Raw genomic sequence first — 6,348 nt, 5'->3', positions numbered from 1 at the left:
CAAGCCCAGGGAGCCAACATGACTTGTCTTGGATTATATAAAGGGGCAGTGGCAGGTCTAGGGCATGAACCCCAATAATTCTTTTTTATCTGTGATCCCATTGCAACTGGAATTGAAAGAGTTAATGTGCCTTTAGACTAATGGCAATATACTAATTTCCACCCTGAATTCATAGTGATAGACATGCCCCTCCACCCGCCGACACTCCTTTTTTTTAATCTTTGAGAAGCAGTCCAATAGACTATGATGAGATCTGTCAGAACGATGGCTTTCATCTGTGACATTTATTCTCATGCACACTTTTGTTGGCTTTGTGCAGAAGATCTTCATTTGGATTCATAAATCTGTTCATGAACACATATAATTCTACCTTTACCTTGACTTTATAAAATAAAAACATTCTCCCCAAACTGTTGTATTAAACTCTGTGGCTTCAGAAAACTGTCAAATGCTCTTGAAGATCATGACAATATCTTCATTGGCAGCCCAGAGATTTAAAAAAAAAACAAAACTGGAGAGAGACAAGATTTGTGTTCTCTGGGAAATATATCTTATCTGGTTTGCTTGTTTTTATACTTTAAAATATAGAAAAGTACCATGAAAAATGTAATAAAAAGCCATATGTGAATTCTGAGAATAAACGATTATTGATATTTTTTCATATTTGCTTCAGATCTTCTTTGAAATTAAAAGATGACAATTTTGAAATTTATTTTATGCTTTTCCCAGGTCCATTCTCTTCCTTCCTCTCCAGATGCAACCGCTATGAATACTTTTGTGTGTATCCTTCCAATGTATGTTTTTATCCTTTTATTATGCAGTATATACTTTCTTAAATTTGTATAAGTATATATTATATTTTACATAAGTCACATCCAACAGTGTTTAATGTTCTGCACTTGTGTCACATAACTGATAACATACAAATACAAAAAAATAATTTAGAGAACAAATCTGAGTAATTTAGTTATGGTAAAAATTAAAATTTTTCTAAAGATAGTTTCCAAAATGGTCCATATTGATGAATCTGACAAAGTTATACTGGAAGAGTTAATGTCTAGTGTTTACTTAGTATAATGAGGAAGGGGAAAGGGAAAGGACATTTGTTGAACACTACGTGCAGCTTGCTGTGCTAACAAGCTCTTTGTTATTTGATTTAGTTGCAAAACCAGCTACTAATGAGGTGTTAGATTGTCATTTTACAAATTAAAAAATTGAGCATCAGTGGAGTTAAGTAACTTCCCGAAGTCACACAACTATTTAGAGGCAGTGTACGGTAGTGATGAAGAGTACAGGGTCTGGAGCCAGATGGCTTGTGTTCACTTTCTAACTTTATTCCATTAGTTGTATGACCTCGAATAAGTTACTTAACTTCTCTGTGCCAAAGTTCCCTCATTTATAAATGTGGTCGATAGTAGTATCTACCATCAAGTGTTATTGTGAACATTATGTGAATTAATACAAATAAAACCCTGAGAATAGTATCTGGCATTTCATAAGCTATAAATAATTCCTATTATTATAATTATTATACTTGATCCTTCATTCACATCCTCCTTCAAAATAAAATCAAAGGTAAATAACTGCTAAACAAACCAACAAACTGTAAAAGACGAAAACTAAATGAAAATGAGAAAGGGAAATAAAAGCAGCAATTGAGCCAAAAAGAGTGTCTCTAAGCTCCTTGAGAAGCAGACAAAGGAGCCATGGTGGATCCCAGGTCCTTTCCTATCTAATCATTGACAGTGCTCTAATGCATCAGGAAAAGCATTCCTCAAACTTTTAGATCTTTATCTAATGCATATTAAGTAAAGTAATAAAACGTGTTCTCAAATGTGATTTAACAAAACTGGAGGGGTTTCTTCATTTTGTTTGCTCTTGGTGAAAGCCAAGGGTTTCATTTCATAAAAGCTACTGAATTTGGACAAGAGACAGGGTAAGAGTCCAGATTATGCAGCTTTCAGGTGCCTGCTGCATTCAGGGGAAAGCTTGGAGAAGCTTGAGCATTTGAAGGGACTGTATAGCATAGACCAATAACCTTCGCAAATAAAGTGCTTTTGACAGCTGCTGAATGAAAATTGAAGTTTGAGGTCTTGCATGAGATGAAGATGGAGAGAAAAGAAAAACCCGCTAATTACATCACTAGAGTAGAATTAAATGTCAATAGCCCCTATTTGAGGTTAAAACTTAGGGAGGCAGCATGTAGATAAAGGGGAAAAAAATGAAAAGAGAAAATATATAGGTCCTTAAAAACCCAGGGGAGGAGTACAAACAGAAAGAAATTTAGAAAAGAAAAAAATGCACTTAGAAGTTCAGTCCATCCCTCTCCCCTCCTGCAGAGAGTCAGGCACTGGAGATAGTTGATACTGATCCCCACCCCAGGCCAACAGCCTAGGCTCCTTGCAGCTCCGGCATCTCTGAGGCTGAGAAAAGTTTCCTCACCTGAAACTTTTTAAAAAATGACGTAGGGAGCACATTGAATGCAGCCCACTTTAGGTCTTTGGGGGATTAAGAAAAATCCTTTCTCAGGAAGGTTAGCAAGTTTCTGGTGTCCAGGCAGGAGCTTCGTCTCTCCGTCACATCTGTGTGGCCTGACTGGGCAGCTGGGGGTGTCGCCAACATCTCAAGAAGGGGACTGGACTTTAGGGTCCAAGAGAACAGGGGCAGTTTTCTCCCCGCTGTATCCCCCCTGATTGCACAGTGTAGCTGCTTAGTAGACATTTATTGAGTGAATAACTAGTAAATGAATCCCAGAAAAACCAATTGCCAGTAGTACTCTCTGTAGACAAACACAGGAACAATAAACTACAAATAGTAACTTAAATATCCATCATGGTTATAGAAGTTAAAGGTATATGTCTATGTGATGTCAGGTTTCCCCAAAACACCACGCAAGCAGAAAGATAAAGGGAAAAGAGTGCAAAAATGAAATGTTCATAACTAAGGTATTGCATAAATAGATTAAATATAGCCTATGTTATGTAATATAATAATAGACTATAGAACTCCAATAATCAAATAGGAAAATATGCATGCCATACTGTTAAATGAAAAAAGTAGTTGGCAAAAGTAGATCAAGTATGACTTCAAATTTGCAAATCACAAAGTATATGAGAGTTTTCTGTGTATTTTTCATAGAAAATAACCTAAAAATGTTAACAGTGTTTATCTCTGGATAGTAAGATTTTTGATTACCCTTATTTTCACTGTTCTTAATACTGTTCTTTCCTTAATGAAGATCCCCTCCCCCATCCTACATTTATAATCAGAAGATTAATAAAGTGATTTAAAAGTAAAAAATAAATTACTCTCTTGCTGTAGCCAGATAGCCTGTATTCTTGTTCTAATACTGCCTGTGGAATCTTTAGGAAGTTAATTATACTGCTTAGACCCAGTTCCCTTACTTGGAGGATAGAAATACTAATATTGATATGGGGCCTTTCAATTTTACAAGGCAGATGTGTGGATGGAATGAGGGAATGCATGGGAAAGCATTTTGTAAATTGCAAAATACTAGATGCATACAACAGTATAGATGGGGGTGGGCATTAGGATGAGGAGGAAAATGAAAGGGAAAATGACTTTGCATGATTGAGATCAGAGTAAATGAGTGTGACCAGTCGTAAAATTTAGAGACATCATTAGAACAATTTTCTTATAGGAACTGTAAACTTTTGTATTATGGAACTGGAAAAATTACAGAGTGTTAGATTAAGACATTTTCATTCCTGCCATCAAGTTATGCAGAGATGGCTTGTGGGCCTCCTTAAAAATTAGGCTAGGCCTCTAGCTGTGATTTCTTTATGGAGAGGATTACGGGAAGAGAAAATATATTCCCTCACCTCCCACTCTGATGTTATGTGAGTGGTGGATATGGGGTAGTGGTTGAACCAATAAATATTATTTAATTCCTTAAGTAAAAACCAGTTTAAAAAAATTAAAGTAAAAGCAAAAGCACAGCTAATTATAACAACTTCTTTCCAAATCCATAATATCCTCTGTGTCCTCTTGATCAAGTCAGTTTCCCTTATTGACCTTCAGTGTTCTCATTTGTTAAATAAAGAGTGTCAACTAAATCATCCTGTAAGTCCCGTTAAGTAATAAGTTCTATGAATCTCAGTTACCAATGTTATATAATGATGGTCTTCCCTTTCTACATATCTGTAAAATTGGAAATCAGGGCAAATGATCATCTTTCCAGTGACATAGACATTCCATTGGCTTCCCTGAGAAATCTTGCTCACTATTTGCTGGTTTGGCTGATACATTATACTAAAATATCATGACTCAATTTTACCTTGGGAAAGCTATTGAAACTTTGTGAGCTTCAGTTCCTTCATTTGTAATCTGGGAACAAAAAGAGTACCTACTTTGGAGGGTCCTTGTGGTGTTACATAAGATACTCCATACAAAATGGTTAGGGCAGTTCCCGCACAAGGTATATGTACAGTCAAAATTAGGTAGTATAATTGACCTGACAAGTGTTGAGTTTTTTCCTAATTTTTTTAAAGCTTAGCACAAGTTGTGAGAAGACAGGCATTGAAAGATAGAGTTTGACTCAGAGACCTATTTCTTGATGTAAAACTCTCTTTGTGGAACCACATCCCACACAATCTAAAGAATGCCATGTTCTTCCATTAAACCTCAAGTGGCTGAAAAGGCTGATATTCTTGAGCCTGCATTTGTTTTTGTTGGGACGTACACAAGCTAAACTATACAAAGCCAAGCTACAACAACATAAAATAAACCCAAATTAATGTACTGTTTTTTTGCAAAAGGATAAATAGAGCATTTTATTAACACTTTTTTTTTTCAGCAACAAAATGATAGTCCACATCTTTTCATTCAACATAACAGAAGCGATGATCACATTACATCACTTTGAGACACAAAGCAAAAGGTATTTTTATTATCTTAAGGTCAAGAATGGTTTGCATTTTTAAAACAAACTTTATGTTTTATATTTGCATTAGCAGGGCCTCCAGTCACTAGCACAATACAATGAACAGATCAAATATCCAGAATAGACAATTAAACACACCAATAGTATTTTAAGTTGAATTGGGAAATGCATCATTGTCATTTTAGAACATTATAAAGAGGTCTGATGTTAACTTTTTAAAGGAAAAAAATCATTCCAACCACCCAAACAGCTACCACAAGCAACATGAAGATAATATACAGACAGGAAATTTTATTCATTGCACTTATTGCTCGGTACACAAATGTTGCAATTCCTGTTGAGTTATATTAAGAAATGACAAGCAAAATGCCTCTGCCCCATCTAAAATTCTATGACTCTATGAAAGTAGAAATTGCAGTCCCCTAACCCAACATTAGGTGTATGCTATTTTTGGTTTTTTGTGAAGATTGTTTATTATGTATCTGTGTATGGATATGTATAAGATATACAGATATATATATAGATATAATTTTAATATAATTTATTGTCCTATATATTTAAGACAAATATTTTAATGGGAATTTAAGTAATAAAATTGTCTACTTACAGCATCTCTATTAAGTTTATCTTTTCATATTATATATAGCTCTGTGGCACAAGTTTTATATATATTTAATTACTAAGGAAGAAGGATATCTATATCATTTCTATTTCTTTTGTTGTTAATATTGCATTTTAAGGGCTATATCTCCATAGTAAATTTCTTATTAGATTCTTTATGGTGTATGCATCTTTTTTTTCTAATGCAAGTTACAACCAGTACAAAGTTGTAATAAAAAATACATTGGAGTTTATTTATTTTTAATATTTTTTGCAAAAAAGTTAAGTGATATGCTACATGAAAAGTCAGATTTTAGTAAGTGTGAAGTGTTTTATACTGTTAGGTAAATGAATGGAAGAACATGAAGCATACCCCTCACTTTACAAGTTCCTTTTCACAGATATAAATGTTTGTGCCAAAGCATTTCATATAAAACACTGCAAGATATTCCTCTTGAGAATCAACAAAATATTCTACATTATGTAATAACAATAATTATTTAGTACACCTTGCTAGTTGCTAGCCCACAACATTCTTCTCTGCATGACAGATATCTCAACTCCATGATTTAACTCAATAAATGTTGCCAACATCTAATGCAGCCAACATGACAACTTCACTTTTTTTTAACAGGATTTCTGCACGATATCTTGCCATACAGTGTAACAAATACATAAGTGCATTTTGCATGATCAAGTAGCTTTGGCTCCCTAACCTCTGTAGGATGGGATGTGCCAACTGTTTTAGTTGTGCTTTATTAAATGGTGATGAGTTTTAGCTCATATGAATCCAATGAGTAACTACTTGTTTCTACAGTTTTGACCAGTCAACCTTTAAATCACAA

Source organism: Eubalaena glacialis, chromosome 10 (assembly GCF_028564815.1).
Source record: "Eubalaena glacialis isolate mEubGla1 chromosome 10, mEubGla1.1.hap2.+ XY, whole genome shotgun sequence".
In the NCBI taxonomy this organism is placed as follows: domain Eukaryota; kingdom Metazoa; phylum Chordata; class Mammalia; order Artiodactyla; family Balaenidae; genus Eubalaena; species Eubalaena glacialis.
Note: the sequence above shows the minus strand (reverse complement) of the source record.